The following is a 19,659-nucleotide window of genomic DNA, read 5'->3' as shown; positions in this document are numbered from 1 at the left end:
AACAAAAAAAACCCAAGATAGTGAAAAGTATCCTCAACAATAAAAATCTTCTGGGAAAATCACCATCCCTGACCTCAAGCAGTATTTTAGAGCAATAGTGATAAAAAAAAAAAACCTGTATGGTATTGATACAGAGACAGGCAGGTAGATCAGTGGAATAGAATTGAAGACCCAGAAATGAACCCACACAACTATGGTCACTTAATCTTTGACAAAGGAGCTAAAATATCCAATGGGAAAATGAGCATTTTCAACAAATGGTACTGGTTCAAGTGGAGGTCAGCATGTAGAAGAATGCAAATCAATCCATTCTTAATGCCCTGTACAAAGCTTATGTCCAAGTGGATCAAGGACCTCCACATCAAACCAGATACACTCAAACTAATAGATGAAAAAGTGGAGAAGAGTCTCAATCACATGGGCACTGGGGAAAATTTCCTGAACAAAACATCAATGGCTTATGCCCTAAGATAAAGAGTCAACAAATAAGACCTCATAAAATTGCAAAGCTTCTGTAAGGCAAAGGACACTGTCATTAGGACAAAATGGTAACCAACAGATTGGGAAAGATCTTTATCAATCCTACATCCGAAGCAGGGTTAATATCCAAAATAAATAAAGAACTCGAGACCTTAGACTCCAGAGAGCCAAAAACCCTATTAAAAATGGGGTACAGAGCTAAACAAAGGCTTCTCAGCTGAGGAATATCGAATGGCTAAGAAGTACCTAAAGAAATGCTCAACATCCTTAGTCATCAGGAAAATGCAAATTAAAACAACCCTGAGATTCCACCTCACACCAGTCAGAATGGATAAGATAAAAAACTCAGTTGACAAAAGACACCGGTGAGGATGTAGAGAAAGAGGACTGTTGGTGGGACTGCAAACTGGTACAACCACTCTGGAAATCAGTCGGGACATTCCTCAGAAAACTGGACATTGCACTACTTGAGGAACCAGCTATTCCACTCCTGGGCATATACCCAAAAGATGCCCCAACGTATAACAAAGACACGTGCTCCACTATGTTCATAGCAGCCTTATTTATAATAGCCAGAAGCTGGAAAGAACCCAGATGCCCTTCAACAGAGGAATGGATACAGAAAATGTGGTACAGCTACTCAGCTATCAAAAACAATGACTTCATGGAATTCATATGCAAATGGATTGAACTAGAAAATATCATCCTGAGTGAGGTAACCCAATCACAGAAAAACACACATGGTTTATACTCACTGTTAAGCGAATATTAGCCCCAAAGCTCAAATTACCCAAGATATAATCCACAGACCACATGAAGTTCAAGAAGGACAGCCAAAGTGCAGATGCCTCACTCCTTCTTAAAAGGGGGAACAAAAATATTCATTGCAGGGGATATGAAGGCAAAGTTTGGAGCAGAGGCTGAAGGAACAGCCATTCAGAGCCTGACTCACATGTGGCCCATATATATAAGCCACCAAAACTAGATAAGATTGATGAAGCTAAGAAGTGCATGCTGACAGGAGCTGGACATAGATGTCTCCTGAGAGGCACAGCCAGAGCATGTCAAATACAGAGGTGAGTGCTAGCAGCAAACCACTGAACTGAGAATGGGATCCCCATTGGAGGAATGAAAGAAAGGATTGGAAGAGTTGAAGGGGTTTGCAACCCCATAAGAACAATAATGCCAACCAACCAGAGTTCCCAGGGACTAAACCACTACCCAAAGACTATACAGATGGACCCATGGCTCCAAGCTGCATATGTAGCACAGGATGGCCTCGTTGGTCACCAATAGAAGGAGAAGCTCTTGGTCCTGCAAAGGTTGGATCCCCCAGTGTATGGGAATTTCTGGGGATGAGGGAACAGGGATGGATGAGGAGGGGAACACCCTTATAGAAGAAGGGGAAGGGGATGGGATAGGGGGCTTATGTCTGGGAAACTGGGAAAGAGAATAACCTTTGAAATGTAAATTAAAAATATCCAATAAAAGAAAAAAAGAAGGAAAACCACAGTGATTTGCACACTAATAAGTGGTCAATAAATCCACAGTTCAACATCAGATTTCTGGTTATAAGGAACAACTCTGACCTGCTCACTGTATCAGAGTTCTCTAAAGAAACAGAACTGACAGAATGGACACATATAAAGATATACGTGTGTGTGTGTGTGTGTGTGTGTGTGTGTGTGTGTGTGTGTGTGTGTGTGTACGGTGGGTATTAGGGTATTAGAATGGCTCTATCAGCTGGGGTAGAGACAGTGCCAACGATTAGATAACAATTGGTTATCCCCTCAGGCAAAGGCTGAGAATACAGTTGTTGTTCAGTTGCTAAGACAGGATCCCTGGAATCCTAATCTTGCAATGGAGTCCCAGAGTGAAGTCCTAAAGACCTGCTGGTCTACAGTCTATGTTGGAATCCTGAAGAAATAGGATCTCGTACCACTGAAGGAATGCCTCAGAAACAGGATAAATGAAATTCTCATCAATAGTAAGGGCATGCAGGTGAAAAGCAAAAGCTTCCTCCTCTCATGACCTTTTATGTGGACTGCCACCAGCAGGAATAGCCCAGAGTTAGCATGGGTCTTCCCCCATCAAAGGATCCAATAAGAAAATTCTTCACATGAGTTCTGAGATGCAGGGGTTGTCGTTGATTCCAGATTGTTCAAGCTGACAACCAAGAGTGGCCACCACAGTCAGTTCATTAGAGTGCCTGTAGATTAAGTCATGCTTTATGAGGTCTCCTTCTTCCTCAGTGGGGGTTCCAAGGGGAAATCACCTACCCCCCCCTTTTGTTTGCCTCTTTGGCTAACTGTTTGGGTTTTAAATCCTCCCAGAAGTTCACAAGTATAGCATTTTTCCTTTTGTCAAGTATTTATCTCCAAACTCCATCTCCACACAGATCATAACACATTTGCTTCCTAATAACCCAGGCAAGCCTCTCCATCTGGCTCCTTCCTTCCTTCCTTCCTTCCTTCCTTCCTTCCTTCCTTCCTTCCTTCCTTCCTTCCTCTGTTTCTTTTCCACATGCTTTCAGCACATTTCCTGTAAGCGGACATCTCGACCTCAGTTGCTTTTCACTTATAACTCTGGCCATATGACCACCACCACAGCTTTCTTAAAATCTAGCTTCTGCTTTTAGTGAATTAAGCTATGTTCCCTCTGCCTATAGCCACCCAGAGGCACCCAAATACTTACCTGACAGGTAATACACAGAAGAGATACACGAAGGAAGGGAATGTGGTGAGATTTCTTCTGTGCACACTCCACTCTGGCTTATCTCTGGGTCAGACATCAATTGTGTGACTTCTTTGAGAGATGTAAAGAAATGTCTGTTCATTACAGGTAGAGAGGGGACTAACAGAAAGGCTTACATACAACTCACATTTGTACCACCAGAAAGCCCCATGCCTGCCAATGATTAGCTGCTTATACACAGTTGACTTGAATATCGGTAGAAAGAGCTGCCTCAGGAGCTCATGCTGGCCTCATGAGTGTCTCATGATCCCCCAGTTCTAAAGCTGGTGATTTTCCCTCTTCCTTCAACCTGAAAAAGGCACCAGGTACAATCTTGAAAAGCTCTAGGATTTCTCATCACACTATTGTGCTTCAAGCAAAGACAGTTATGTCCACCTCGGAGTGAACAAGAACAGGACAAAGCTCATACACTGGGATGCTCTCTGTTCTCCATGGTGGTGGTTAGGAGAAGTCATGAAAGGCACCACTTGTTTTGTACAAAACATGTGATGTTTTCCACATAATTCTAACTCATACCTACTGCAAAAGAAGATAAGGTTTCCATGTTTTCATTTCCTTCCCAGGGACAAGCAGGGAAGAGACAGTCAGGAAGGTAAGTCCTCACAAGGCTGGCTCAGTTCTTTTGGGAGCTTCAGGATACAGATACACCTCTTATATGGTACTATAGTCTTATATCCGGGGCTGTACAGGGTCCATCACTATGGTGCCGAAATAGAATTTCTAACTCTTAGAATCTCCACATTTTGGATATACTGCTCAAGGTAGGAGATTTGAAAGTGGAAGTATAGTAAAGAACTGTAGGTGCAAAGATCATGTTTCAGCCATGTGACTGTCAAAGAGTCGTGACGTTGAAGGTTAGGAAGACGTGCATTGGAACTCTTTATACTCACCACTCTTATGTCTCTATGAATTTCTCCAAGGCCATTGTGATGGTTAGTTTTTGTCAACCTGTCACAAAATACAAACATCTTGGAAGAAAGGCTCTCCATTGAACGCTATCTTCATTAGATTATTCTTTGAGCATGTCTGTGGGCTTTTTCCTTGGTCAATGATGTAAAGAGTCCAGCCTACTATGGACAGTGCCACCCCTGGCTTATGGCCCTGGGTTGTATAAAAAAGCAATGCAAGCCATGTGAAGCAAGCCAGGAAGCACTGTTTCTCCACAGTGTCTTCTTCAGTTCCTGTTTTTAGTTCCTGCCCTGCCTTCCCTTCATGATGAACTAGGATGTGGACATGTAAGCCAAATAAACATTTTCCCCTCCAAGTTGCTTTTGGTCATGGTCTTTCTTAAACCAACAGCAAGAAAACTAGGATATCCATGATGTCTCAATTCTAAGACCTGAGCACTGTGACCATGATACCTGTACCCACAAAGTAGGGCTAAGCTGTGAGCTGTCTCCGGAGTTATCCAGTGATTGAAACGCTAATGGGACTGAGTGATATAGAATCAGGGAAGTTAGAGCACCCCAGGCATGGATGGGTAATGAAGATGACGGTGTTGATTCAGTGCTAGGAAGTGAACTCTGCATTAAATGAACATTTTAGGGCAGAGAGCTGTGTGAGCATCCCTATCATGTAGTGATAATGGCAGTTTTGATGTGTGATGATGCCTCTTCTACTTTGTTGAGATTGAGCGAGAGACAGAAAATGGAACAGGCAGGTGATCCACCATTGGAAGAACAGGGTTTCTGCCTTGTGTGCCTCATTATGCCTTCTCTGCTCCCTCCCTGACGTGTGTCCTGCAACTTTGTACCCAAATCATAACAATGAAACAGTGCTCGGTGTCCAGTGCGTGTGGCACTGTCTAGTCACCTCTGTCTTGGCTTTATTCTGATCGCCACCATGAACACCTCAAACAACTGTTATGTTGGATCAATTCCTTCTTGGAAAAGGACTCCCTCTGAGAGTGGCATGACACTGGCTTGGAGCTCTCTGCTCTTCTACCCATCCTATTGAAAGCCAGGCATAAGAGCAAGGCTAGTCCTGGTTCCCACTGACAAGTGCTATGCATGGGTTCAAGAGGCAGAGGCACTGTCCTGTCACCCAAGGGTGTCAATGTGAACAAAATAGTAATAAATGAGTCCTTTAATAGGGCAATATGACAGGACATAGAAGAATAACAGTTCCTTAATCTAATTCCAGAGATGCACACTGTGGGCTCATCTTGATTCTCTATGAACATTTTGAAAATGAATTCTCTTATTACATATTGTAGGCAAACACTGGGCTAAATACTCCTGTCTTGACTCTTGAACTGTCTCCATAATCACCTCAAGCACCCACAACGGATTCCTTCTGATGGAAGAGTTCCCAGAACCCCCACCCCTTTACCCATCCAAAGCCTGAAAACACTGCTGACCAGAGAAGAGAGTGGTGCTGACCGTGCCATCTCTGGGCAAGCCAGTGTCTGCAAAGAAGACCAGTGCACACTAGAGAGAAGAGTTCAGAACTCATCGCCACTGTCAACCCAGCCCTGGGTGTTCTCATTCAACCCACACTTAGGTGAAGCTAGTTTCCCAGAAAGATTTCAGTGTATTACTTAGTGTTTTTTCTGTCAAGCAAATGAGATATCAACACAGCAAAGGCCACTTCCATGGCAGCTGTAGCAGGCAGACAGTCAAAGAAGCATATGTCCACACTGAGATTTCCAGTACTTGAAAAAACAAAATCCCGGAGAGAGCACAGTTCTGTCTGCTCACACACATAGGAGGTCTTCCCCTCTTCTCCTGGTAACAGGCTGTTGGTTCCACAGCCTCCAATCAGGCAGGGAGCAGGAGCTTGATCCACTAACAGAATCTTGGCCGATACTCACAGAGATAGACAAACACAAAAGTCAATTCAGATTGGAACCAGAGCTACCTGCCGGTAGCCCTATCCACCATAATTGGGGGACAAGAAGGCCTGAGTGGGGAACCACTGAATGCTACAGCAGGCCTGACTTCAGTAAGTTCAGGTTCTTTGGGGGACTGCTCAGGGAAGTCCTTTGCATGTGGCACCAATCCCACATACAATCAGAAACAAAAACAATGACTGTGGTTCAAGGAGTGTTTGTTTATTAACCAGCAACTACATAGAGGAAGCATTTCAAATAACTTTACTCTCTGGCTGGACACACATTGTTCCCTTTACTGTGTCAACAAGTATAGGCTGATATTAGAGAACAGATCTCCATATGCTAATGGACTCCCTTCCTTCCTGAAAGACCATCCTTTCCTGGCAGTTAATTCCAGCTGACAGGGAATGGCTTTGCTTTTCATTCCTTGCAAAATAATGTGCTGTTGCAACGTGATTTATAATAAGCAGCGTCGAGAAAGAACTACCATGCTGATCGGTTATGACAGCCAAAAATGCTTTGTTAATGAAACGACAATGTTAGCAGGATCTTGGAGGCCAGTGATGACTTAGAATCTGTTGTTCTGTCCCGAGCTTCTGTGGGATATGTAGCTACTATGGGGAAGATACGGAGGCATGCATGTTGGGTAGACTTTATGAAGATTGTAGCTGGTGATAAATGCTTGAAATTGTGGTTAACATTGTAACATATGATAGCTAATTTTCTTTGTTTTGCTTTGTGTTAAGACAGACTCTATCTGTAGCCTTACTTGACTTGGAGTTCACTGTGTAGCTCAGGCTTGCTTGGAAGTGGTGGCGATTCTCCTGCCTCAGCGTCCAGAATACTGAGAGAGCCAGTATGCACCACCACTACCGTCACCCATCTCCTTATCACTATAATTCACGTTACTTAGCAAGCCATAATTACACTCACACTATACAGTCCATCAATTTTAGAGACGATATTTATCAGCTTATGTTGTGCCCCAAGCCATAAGATAAAGTAGTAGTAGCACCCAGAGTATAAAGCACCATGATCCCTGAGAGCCAGCTCTGTATCTGAGCCAAGCAGCATAGAAGATACAGCCTAAAGAGGAGTCACCATCCATTAATTTGTGTAATGGAATCGGAGGAAAGTCAATCATTATCACAACTGTACAAAGATGCCCAGGGCCTCATAAGGTAACTAGGTGTGCAGCACAGAGCTTGAGAAATCTTGCCTGGGTTCAGACAAGGAGGACTCCACAGTGACACAGATCACTGATCCTTCAGAATACCATGTCTTATGATATCCATGCTCTCCTGCTGCTGCAGCTTCCATTGCTGGAGTGCATACACTCAGCTAAGCTTGGAGCTTGTTCTCCCCCAGTATTGGGTCCTATATTAATTGGAACAGGAATCCTATTGAATTTTCTGAGTGCTTCACTGGAGAGCCTCCAAACACTAACGGCGAATGAAATTAAATAAAAAAGGGTCAACTGTACTTAAGACCATCTTGTGAGTGCTTTAGAGACCAGGTATAATTAAAGAGGCCGTAAACTAAACACTAAGGGGTACTGCACACACCCTTGGGTAGGGGCGTGGAGCACAATTCATCACAGAGAAGGCCTTTCACAGGAGCAGGGGTTGGAAATGCTCAATGAAGTCAACTTTCTAGCAGAAATCCCAGTCATACCAGTAAAGACCACAGAGTAAGGTACCTTCTTTCCATATAATGTGGGGCATAGAGGTCAGTTTAACTAAGGTCATGGGAGCATGCTGTCCTCAGCTCTATCCAATGCTGCCTGAATGTTATAATGTCAGTTACCAAGAACATGTACAACACGACTTAAATCCATCCCCCATCACCTTGTTGTCTCTACTTAGAACCTCCCACAAATGCCTGGAACATAAATGAATAAAAGTGTCCATTAATGACTAAATGATCAAATAAAGAGTCTTGGAACCATGAGAAAAGACAGTTTTTTCAAGATAGAAATTCCTTTTGTAATTCAAAGTCATACTTGGGCTAGGAACACCTGCTTGGTAGAGTACTGGAGTAGTATCCAGGTTCCATCTCTAGTGACACATACATACATACATACATACATACATACATACATACATACACGCACATACCCACATGCATAGGCACGCACATGCACACACACACACACACACACACACACACACACACACACACACATTGAATGTAGACTGTGACGTCATGAAAAAACAATGCCCCTTCTGCCCTGATTTCCTACGTCTGTCTGCTGCATCAGCACAGGGAGCTCTTGTCCATTCACCACAGTCATCTTGGGACCATTGATCAAGACAGAGAGTGGAAGGAGCAGAGCCAAAGGCCTGTTTCTGAGATGACGTGAAGTTCTCACACCAGTGATACTGCTTATCCAGCCATAGTATGCTGTTGTGTGAGTCGCGGGAGATCTTCAATGAGAGTGGAGATGAGTGTATCAAGCTCTACATGGCGAAGAGAGGTACACATAGGGTAGGTGGTCTGCCAGGTTGCAACTGTGTTACTATAAGATGAGTGTCAAAACAACAAGTTGTCATGGGCTTCGAGTGACTGATAAACACGCCCTAGTGTACCATGAAACTGACAAATTTGACATAGTGTGCTTCACAGGACTCTTATGCATTGCATAAAAACTGTAGAACTCTGTGACTCTCTGTAAAGGACAAGAGGCAACTGTAGGCAAAGACCTCTATGGATATGGCAACTGCAAGGACAGAGTAACTGGGATTCACCTCTAGCCCAGAAGATCTCCTATTACAGAGCTGCAAGTGCATCCGGACAAGTTCTAATTCTCACAGGAGAAAGACAAGACTGGTCTGAATTCCAAATTGTCTGACCCTAAGACAAGGAACCTATTGTCAAGCTGTCCCCAGAAACCTCACATCAGCCAACCTCAGTTCCAAGTTAAATTGTAGGGACCTCGATGATCTGCCAGCCAAGATTTCGACATCTAGGAGGTCTCCATGTTTCCAGGCTCACCTCAGAAGGCTACCACTTCAGGCTAGTGGGTGGCTCAGTGAGTATGGACACTTGCTGGGAAAGCATGAAGAAATAAGTTTAAATCCCAAGACCCATATAAGAAGTCTATATGAACTTATGTGGTCATAAATACTTTTAACCCCAACACCAAGGAAAAGAAGGAGTAGAAAGATCTCTGGGGTAGACTTGCTGGTCACCAGCTTAGCTCCAAATTCTGTGAGAGACTCCATCTCAAGGAAATAAGACAGGGCATGATAGAGTAGGACATCTGTCGATCTTCTCTGGCCTCCCTATGCACGTGGGTGTAGCATTTATGCATACCTGAGCATCTATAACACACATATAAATTTGCACACAGGCAGAAGTTCATTCAGTATTCTTAAGTAATCAACTGGAAGGTTAAAAAAAGAGATATACACCAGTGAGTGCAATTCACTTGTCCAAACCTCATCCAGTGCTTCCTGGTGACGTTGACCCACGTCTTCACCAGCTTTGAAGCAGAAGAGGCAAGCAGTCCTTGAGATATACCCATCATGAACTGCTTGATAAAAATCACAGGCATCCCACAAAACAAAAGGTAGTTAATAAAAATAAAACTCAAATCTCAGGGTGACGGATCTATAGTAAGCAAAATATTATATTGTGGGACAGCAGAACCACAACAGGCTTTTTACAAATCATTGATAAAGCATTCATGCTCCTGACATGGGTCCCTGGGTGTCCCACTTTCAGCCTTGTCCTTGTGTTCCTACTCCCCCTGCAACTAAGTCGCACTTCTTGACCCTTCTGTGAACCAGGAGGCAGACCATGATTCAGTCATTACACAAATGAACTACAACCTGGCATCATGTGTTATTCAAACAGTGTCAGCCAGAAGGAACTCCATCTAACTTCATTCCACCATGGCACCATGCCCAATAGATTTCAGCCCCCTGATTAAATAGGGGACCACTGTGGTGATTGCTTGGTCACTTGTGCCATATGAGGTCATTTTGAACTAGGATGAACTTAGGGGTAGCTATCAGCTTTCTTGGCAGGTATTTCTTAGAACGGGCAGAGATGGTGCCTGAATCCCTGAGAAATGGATGTTGTGAAAGGATCCTTTTCTCCCCCACTCCATGCACTTCACACACTGCTCAGAGGATGCTCTTGGGATGTGTTGTGGATGGTATCTGTCAGAAGACATGGCTGGGAACTATGCTATGTATTCCGTTCTTGAATTACGCCATTTACTGCAGGACTCAGAGACACACAACCAGCATTTAGCATAGAGAGTATAGGACACTTTTTGCCATGCATTTAATTTTTTTGTGCTGCATGTATGCACATAAACCCATACACCCACATGCACATCCATGTGGGCATGCAAGTCTGGACCACTGCAACTTCAAGAATGAGGATGCCCAGGCATCAGCAGCTTGGGTGCATTTTACCCGTTGACCTAGTTTAGGGAAAGATGAATTACTGAGGAGTGGCTGACTCCATCAATGGGTTAATGATTCTCCACGCTATTCTTTTCTGAAAAGGCTTATTTAAATGTTTATCAGTTGTGCAAAGTGGAGCACGCTGGCGATTCGCAAGGGATGGCTCATCATTGCCTATGCATGGAAGCGTTGTAGGAAGATTAAAATAACATTGAGTATATTCTGTAAATGAAGGCAAGAACTAACAGAAGCCTCCAGAGCCCATTATAAATTTTAATAATACATCAAGGTAATGTAACTGAATAACCGATCTCTAAGGGAAGAAACACAACATTTGGCTAATATTACAATTTAAATTATGAAAACAAAAAGAGCTTTTAGTTAATCTTGTCTTTCTGCTTTTATTCTTCAGGCTCTTTTTTATTTTCCCTGAATCCAAAACACCATGTAAACAAATAAAAGTACGGGGGAAAATAAACAGTTTGGCATCTCAGTAGATTAATTAATGCGCTTCAGCCTTGGCACCAGTAGGCGGAAATTATGTGCATAAATAATATCACTAATTAAAAAGATGCAGATTAACATGCAAATAATGTTAATGAGGGTCTGCAATTCCAGAGTGGATTCGCATAACATCAACAATTTAATGGGTTGGAAGGCTTGTGTTTGCATTACATTAATAAATTTCAAAGACCTCGCATAAAAAAGTTCTGTCAGAGCCTCTGTTTCCCACTTGCGAGTTGTAAATTCTGTGGGCAGTAGCAAGCAGTCATCGGCAGATGCCAAAGTCATTATCTCAAAGACTGTTGAGAGGGTGCCATGCGCCAGCGTGACCAGCTGCTGGGCACTGGGCGGCAGGCTCTATTCCGTGCCAATTATTCATATTATTTGGGTAGTCTTGATATTTATTTAAACTGATTAATATTTTGCGCTCTGCATCTTGATCTAGAGGGAAATCATTTTAAGCAAGCAAAGTTAAAAAACAACAACAAAAACCCTTATCTGCCTTTGATGTGTGGTGGAAGTTGACTCATGATGAAGCTGATTGAGCCGACAGAATTATGATCCACGGACAGCGGCAGCATGAAGTGTTCCTAACGATGCCATATAATATTGAAATAAAGTATTACAGTGCCGCATGCTAAGTGGGCCATAATCTGTCGAGCTCCATTTAAAAACAAAGGGCCCTGTGTAGTGTGAAATGTGGTCGGAGGCTGTCCTTGTTGTTCACATGCTGATGCTTCCCTGGATAGATTTTAGGAAGGGAAGCAAAGATCAAGGAAGGCCATATGGCATTCCTTCCTAAAACACCAGGCTACCTTCATCTATTTCCCCCTGTCTGTCCCAGTCCTCAGCTGATGCCGAGCTGGCCTCCTCGGGCCAATTCTCAAACTTCAAGACAGCCAGGAACAGTACCCATGGCAGTTGGCCACAGAGGTCAGGAAAATGCCTGTCTCTTGCCAATGAGCTGTCCACACTGGGCCTCAGGAGGGATGCAAACTGTCCATCCCCTGAAAGATGGCAACAAGAGTTCCACAGTGCACATCAGCTCACTGGCTCTGTCTCAGGATCAAAATCATTGTGGTGACGTCAGGAAACTGCCAGCAACTTGGAGGCAAGGATGCTTGCCCTACAGTGGCTTTAGGAGGCACAACAGAAGAGCGACATTGAGCAGGACAGTGTCAGCAAGGCGTCTGCTCAGTGAGTGTCCTTGTATGTTCTCACACATACTTTGCTCCTCCCATATCGTGGCATTAACAGAGACACATGCTCTGCCTCCTTAGCCATACCACAGCCCTCACGGTCAAGAGTGCTCCACATAGAACAAACGGGAAGTGCGAGTGTTCACTGACATACCTCAGTGTGCCTTTGACCGAGCAGCTACCGCTCTGTGAGCAGAGCATGGCTCTGTAACTCTGCCACTAGACCCATTCCATACCTGATAGCTGCAGCTGCCACCTGTGTCCTCAATCCTGCCATCTAGAAACCTTCTGGGAGGACACAACAGAAATGAACATTTTCAACACTCTAAACACAGATAAAAAGCTGCAGTTCCTCAAGGGCCCTACTTTATGATCAACTTCACACGTGAGGGTAACATCCTCCAAGTACTACCCTCAGGCTCCAGAATCTGTTCTGGATGCTATGTACCAGGCTCAGTACCAGTGCGAGAGCCTTGCACTCCCCACGAATGGCATAAGGGTACTAAATGCTGGGTTTGTGGATCCTCCTTTCACCCTGCCCAGTATACTACCATCTGCAGATGATTGCATTTTTGAGAGTCTAACCTACAATGACTTTATCCTCAGCTTGTAGGGCCACTGGTTGGGACTCCCCTTTCATGCTCAGCAAATAAATAAGTGGAAAACAATGGGCAGTCTCCCCTACACTTTATAGCCATAAGAAAGACCGGATGCTGCTGGTAAGTCACTGAGCCTATCTTTCCCTGCTAAGTGTAACCACGACTCCCTTTCCTCCAGGAGTTGTCCTGGAGTTCACACACAAAGTGACATGACAAGCTAACCAACTCTGGGCTGTCCTCATAGAGAGATATCCTCTGTCCAGATGGTCAGTGGTTTGCATACAAAATGAGCATAGAAAGTGGGTGCTGACCTTTGAAAGGATTTCTTTAGAGTGTCATCTGAGCATCTGGGGGTGGGGCGGGCCACATACTCCTTCAATGTAGCTCATAGTGGGACATTCTGCAAAAGAAGATATGGTGAGAGGGTGATCCAAGAAAGCCAGTGAGCCTGCAGGCATCAGAAGGGACTCTTTGGGCTGTTACCTACCCAGAAGCCCAGGGACATAGTGTAAGCTCTTTGGGCCTTGTAATATGTAGCATGTTATCCTTATATGCCTAGAATGTGCATTTCCTTTCAATCCTGAGAGCCCTGCAGAGGAACCCCACCCAGAGATCCAAATAATGGAGACTGGAACAGATCCCCAGGGAAGAGGAACAAGAAATACCTTCCTTCTGAAACAACAGTGGTCACCACCAGGTCCTTGTCCCAAGGAGAGAAAGCTTACCCCACTGTTTGTAGTCCATGGGTCATGGTGAAAGTAGCCCTTCAAAGAGAGATTTTGGGCAGCCCTGGAGGCCCAGAGGGTACTGCCCTGAACATCTATCCTCCTCAGCTGGGCTTCTGTATCTGCCATCCTGGGGGTGGGAAATAGACCCATGGGGGAAAATGTGCCGAGGTCCTGTGCCTAGCCTTCCTAAAGCAACACAGAGTCTTCATTTTCCCAATTTTACAGTTGTTTCAGTCACATTTTTGTTGAGCAAAGTCCTGAGAACTCTTCACTGAACTTGAACATAAACCAATTCAGCTCAAAGACCAGAATTCCCCTAAAAGGTTTAAATGACATTAATTGGTTCTCAGGCATCCCATACTAGCTGGATAATTCAGTGTTTTCCTCCTGCTAGGCACCTTCAATAGTGTTTATCGAGGCATGATTGAGGCATCTCTGAGCTTGTCCTATGCCAGGCTTCAGGCAAAACTTCTGGGCAGCTAGCCCTGAGTACACAAACTGATCTGACCTCTGCTGGTTCTTCCTAGGAACCTGCCACCTGCAAGCTGGTGAAAATCTGGGGTGATACCTGTGACCAATGACTGACTGGGACTTGGAGACTTCAAGATGCCTCTCCAGGGCTCTTGTATCACTGGGACTCTGGGGGACCAAATGAGTCCGGCAAGAGCAGCAATTTGAGACAGTAACCATACCTCCTTGCAGGGGTTAAACCTGCCTGTGTTGGTGACAATCAGTTGCTTTCTTTCTCAGCACAGGGTTACTTCTGTTAAACATCTTCTACCTCCTACTGTTGTCATGACAAACTGCTACAGGTCCTGGCACCACACTGACTCACCAAATTAGACAGTGAGTTGCAGCCTGTCATCTGCTGCCCGCGAAGTTAATAGTCCCAACAGTGAGTGTGAGTACCTACCTATTGGTGCTTCTAGTGTTCCAAACCTGCTTCTGTTGGTGATAAATCCCCAAGGGTGACAGAACTGGCCGAATCCAGAAAATAAAAAGGGGGTGTTTCAAGAGCTCCTGGTGACAGAGCCGTCATGTGGAAGAGCTGGCATCAGATGTGATATCTATAAGCAACCAGAGGTTGTTATGACACCACCAGATGCTACTGCCTCATGACTAATGCTGCACCTTGAGCATTTTTGAAGCCAGAGGGTGTATGTAGCCATGAAACACCAGGCACCATGCAAGACAAAAATCATGTGTATCAAAGCAGGCGACTGGACCAAGCTCATCACTCCCAAACTCTTGCTGAGAACTACCTCACAGATTCATCTGCTACTCCTCTGCCCAAGTCTCTTCTGCACATTGCTCTCCCACACTGTGGACTCTTTATTAGTTGAAAACTACCCCATGAGGCTAGAGCAGGTGTTTTCAAAAGCTCAGCACAACATTCCCTCCTCCAGGACACATATATGTACCACACTGCTCCATGGTGTCATTTGTTGTCCATTCAATTTGGGTCAATAAATGGGTTCTGGCTACTGTTGTATATTAGCAACATATACAGACCTGACAGGAGTCCCCCAGAATACAGGGCTCCTTATGATCCATGTGCTCAGTCTTGCAGACTCCTAGTCTCCTCTCATCGTCTGGGGCATTACCTGATGTTGATATTCTCAGCTTGATCTGAATCATCTCCAGGTGGAGCTTGTTATCCTTTGGCGAGGACCCACCCTAGATCCTACCCGTCGTCCCCACTGAAAGTCTGACTGTCTCACTGGTTAGGTCACCTGTGTCCTGATCCACAGACTTGTTGCCCTTTAATCCCTAGAGTCTAGTGACTTTGTATTCCTTTCTGTGATTAAATGGTGAGCTCACTGTCAAATCAAGTCAAGTGAGTTTCAAGAGGTGTCCTGGGGACTTTATGGGTAGCAGTAAGAACCTTTCCTCCTCCAGTGTGTGTAGCTGTCTAGCTCTACTTGATGACCTTGAAAAATATGTTCCTAGTAATTCGGATACTAGTGGATACCTTTCTTAGATTGATGGCCCCTATTATGACAATTTTTCTGATTTTTAAAGGATTTCTCTGTGTCTTATTGCATGATCTATTTTAGAGAACGACCTGTAGGGCTACTGAAGAAGAATACATTTTCAGTGCTTGGGTAGAACCTTCTACAGAGGTCAGTTAACTCATTTACTCTTCGATACCATTGCATTCCAATGTCCTTTGGAACTCTTGTTGGGACGACCTGTCTGTTGATGTCAGCAAGACAGACAAGTCACTGACTGCTGATAAGTTTGGATTAATCTGCATATTCCACTCTAGGAATACTTCATAAATTGGCACACTTAGGTTGAGTTTTAAGTGTTTAGGATTTTTGTGTCTTCTTAGTGTATCATTCCCTTAAATAGTGCAAGTGCCAGTGACCTTCTTCAGCTGTTTGGACTAGTTTTGGTCTGAATTCCAAATTATCAATTATTAGAATATTTCCTGCATCTTTCCTCCCAGCATTTGGTCAAAAGCACTTCTTTATTCTTTTCCCCTAGCATCAGTCTTCAGTAGTGAGGTGAATTTCCTTGAGATAATAAACAAATGAATCCTGTTCTTTAATCTGATCTTCTAGTCAGTGCTTTTTAATTAGGAAATTTTGACCAGTAACCAAAGCTATTGTCCAAAGACACTTACTAGTTCTTGTCACTTCCTTGATGATTCAACAGGTTTGGAAACTTCTCTCTTCCTCATTTGCATGACTGCTGGTCAGGTGTCATGTACTTGGTTCTATGGCCTCGTGGGTACGTTTATCTTCTTCTTTGCTTTAAGAATGACTTTCAAATATTTTCTGCAGAGCTGGATCAGTGGGCATGAAATCCTTTTCCATATTTTTGTAGCGGAATGTTTTGCTTTCTTTTTCTATTGTGACATATGGTTATGTTAGATATAATAGTCTGGGATAGCTGCTGTTGTCACTCAGAACTCCAAAATCACTCTACGTCTCCCAGGCTTTTACATTTTCTGTTGTGAAATCTTATATCATTTTGATGGGTCTGCCTCCATGTATGACTCCTTTCCACTCATTATCCATATGTAGAGTTTTAATTATAAGACAGTACAGATGTGTCAACTCTGTTCTTGCATAGTTGGTGTTCAAATGCCTCCTGTGTCTAGACTGCACTATTTCATCTAGATTTGGTGAATTGCATGATCAAATTTGTTGAATGCTTTTTCTGCCTTTAGCATGAAATTCTTTTTCTTCTATGACTGTGCTCCATAGATCTGGTCTTCCAATGGGCTCCATAGATCCCGAATGGTCCATTCATGCTTTTCTTAAAGTTATATTTGTCATTGCTGAGCATGCCATAGTCTCTTCCCTGTCTTCAAACCTATAATTCCGTTCTTGCCATGATTCAGTCTATCGTGAAGACATTACACAGGGCTTTTCATTTGACTTTATGACCTTGTTTGTTCTAGTGTTTCATTTTGGCTTTTCCAAATACATTTATTGAATTCTCTTTTCAAGTTCTGTACTGACTTCCTGATTTTAGTCAGACTTCTATTCTCTTTAAAATTCATTCTGGATGTATTTGCAACCTCTTTGAACATATTCATATTCATTCCTTTCAATTATTTGTCGAGGTTTCATCTAGCCTAGTCCTAATGGAAACTGTGACTTTGAGATTGATAATTTGAGGAACAGTTATGTTGCCTTGGGTTGACAGGCTTCCTGGGTTTTGTAATTGAGATTTGTGCAGCTGGTCTTGAGGACAATCTTCCTGTGGAAGGATTTACAATGTCTAAGCAGGTCTAGTATACAAGAAGGTCGAGGTATCCATTTCCTTGGCTAGCCTGACTTTCAGGGGACCACGCTTAACTCAAAGCACTACCTTAAACATTGAATTCTTTCTGGGGAAAAACCTAATCTCTCTCAAAGGGTAGAGCCACTATGAAAATACAGTTATGGTCAAATGTAAAACAATCGCCCCCAGACCAATCATTTTAGAAAGCAAGGCAGCTGTCCAGAAATACTTACAGTAAGTATAAATGACAAGAAAAACACTGGGTAAGATCTGTAATTAGTGTTTAGTTGATAAAGAAACAATATGGGAAGACTATGCATAGGAAGGGTAAGGTAAAAATCAAAGGAGGGAAAGCTGGGATTCATTTTTTTGCTATATATCAACTAAAAACACAAACATTAAAAAAAACAAAAGGAAAGACAGGGAAAAAAAAGGACAGGACAGTCCACGTCTGAGACACCTGAAACACATGAACATCACAGACATCCTGGACAGCCTCAGGAGAGGAAAATAACCAAAGGAGACAAGAGGTGAACTGGGGAGTGAGGAGACAATGGGGCAGTGCTAGCCTGCTAAATAGGCAGGAAATAGTCAGTAAAGGCAGTGGTGTGAACACAGCCTGGCCTGTTTGCTGCTCTCAGGCTCTATTTCTGAATGTTCCTCTGTGGTCAGAGGCTCTGCTCTTCCCCCGCCTGTGTTACAGATGCTGTTTCAGTGGGGACTGCTTCACAGTTATAGGCTCTGGTGATGGCCTCACCTCTGGGCTGTGAATGCTGCTCCATCCCTGTGATATTCTTCCCAATGTATGCTTCACTTCTTGCAGCCTGTGTTTAGGTTCCCCTGCAGATTCTGGCTGTAACTAGGTTCCTGTCTTGTTGAATACTGTGTGAAACCCAGAATTAGATGGCCTGGTTCCCAAGGAGTATGTTTCGTAGAGGGTCTTGGGCTGCCCAATAGAGACTCAATAAGGAGCTTTCAGAAAGTCTGTCTCCAGTTTTTCCAGTCTAGTGTTAAGAAGAGAGGGTTTTCCCTGAATTCACTTTTGTCTGGAATCCCTCTACACCCTTTGTCCAGCTCGTTGCTCTTTCTGTACTCTGATGTCCACTATTAAAAGGACAGTTCATATTTTCTGAGTTTCACTGTCCTAAACTGTGTCTCCCCCATTTGATGTTGAAGTTCCCTCTCATGTTGCTCCAGACAACAAGCCAATCTCTCTGAGATGGCCACTGGACATGCTCTCCTTTTGGTCAAGTTATCTGTTTGCATAGTTATTAAAGTTCGAAGTATTTGCCCACACTCACTTCTGCAGGAGGCTGTTACCTGTCTCTAGTTCACTTTCTGGAGACCGACAGACCAGGCCATGCCCCACTGGCCACTCCATAAACAACAGGCAATCTTAGCACCAGCTTCAAGAATTGTGGGTCGTTGTGACTCAATATAGGCTCATGTCACTAAATGGGGATATATGAAAATCTGACAACAGCAAAAAGTTTCTGGATGCATAACTACCAGAAGTCTATTTGAAATCAAATATATAATGAATCCTGGTGCTTCTGCCAACGCTCAAGCATGCAACATGGTGCCATTTTTAACAAACAGTAAAACTACATAAATAACAGAATTGTTTACAACGATTCATAATACATCTCTTTAATATCTATTATCATTTTGAGTAATTTAAACAAATGGATAAATAATAGTATCACTAAGGTATCCTTCTTTAAAGCCCTTGTAGGCAGAGTTTTATTGCAACCACTAGGCAGAAAAGACACTGGGGGTGGGGAGGAAGGGGAGTTGGAAAACTGTGGGTGGCTGTGGACATTTGGGAGACTCACCCGTGTCTCTCCAGAGAGAAGGTAGACATCAGAAAGGACAATAGAAGTGTAGGGACTCTGCCAGTGCATCAGACTTCATAGCTGTTGCTTTCTCTGCATCTCTGGAGCTGACATAATGACAATTTAAAGGGAGAGTGACTGTCCCTGTGAGGGAGGGAGGGCAGAAACCCTGGACAACTGTCTTTAATGTGCTCACTCTTGATTTCTCAGAACTTCAGATGAAACTGTCCATAATTTGCTGGAGGGCTCTGTAATTACATGTCAGGAAATGAATCGCTCAGTCTGTCACATTTGCTTCCCAAGGTTGTTTACATTCTGGGTAACCAATAGTCGTACCAGGAGGCTGTCTGCATGCCCTGCTTTGATTAACAACACAGGGACATGAGTACACATGGCTGTGTCCCAGGATCAAGTGGTTCCTGGAACACTCTCGAGCAATCCCCTGCTCACAGAGAAATAAATTTTCCCAAGAAGAAGGAAGCACCAGTACTCTGGCCAACACTCCATCTTCCCACCAACCATCTTCATCTTCTTGTTTCAGGGTTGCCCATCCAAACTTAGCTTCCAGACA

At 43.7% G+C, this 19,659-nt stretch overlaps 1 long non-coding RNA gene across 1 annotated transcript in view; it reads right to left on the bottom strand.

The window, feature by feature from the left end:
* Positions 1–19,213, bottom strand: part of LOC147996675 (uncharacterized) — a 36,695-nt gene extending 17,482 nt beyond the window's left edge. Inside the window, exons 1-4 of the long non-coding RNA XR_015654348.1 lie at positions 19,089–19,213; positions 13,099–13,187; positions 4,125–4,182; positions 3,175–3,285 (exon numbers count right to left, since the gene is read on the bottom strand). This is a non-coding gene — a long non-coding RNA (uncharacterized LOC147996675). The remainder of the gene's footprint in view (positions 1–3,174; positions 3,286–4,124; positions 4,183–13,098; positions 13,188–19,088) is intronic.
* Between the last annotated feature and the right edge of the window lie 446 nt (positions 19,214–19,659).

The sequence above is a fragment of the Rattus norvegicus genome, chromosome 1 (genome assembly GCF_021556685.1).
Source record: "Rattus norvegicus strain SHRSP/BbbUtx chromosome 1, alternate assembly SHRSP_T2T, whole genome shotgun sequence".
Classification (NCBI taxonomy): Eukaryota; Metazoa; Chordata; class Mammalia; order Rodentia; family Muridae; genus Rattus; species Rattus norvegicus.
This window is presented reverse-complemented; position numbering and strand designations above follow the sequence as displayed.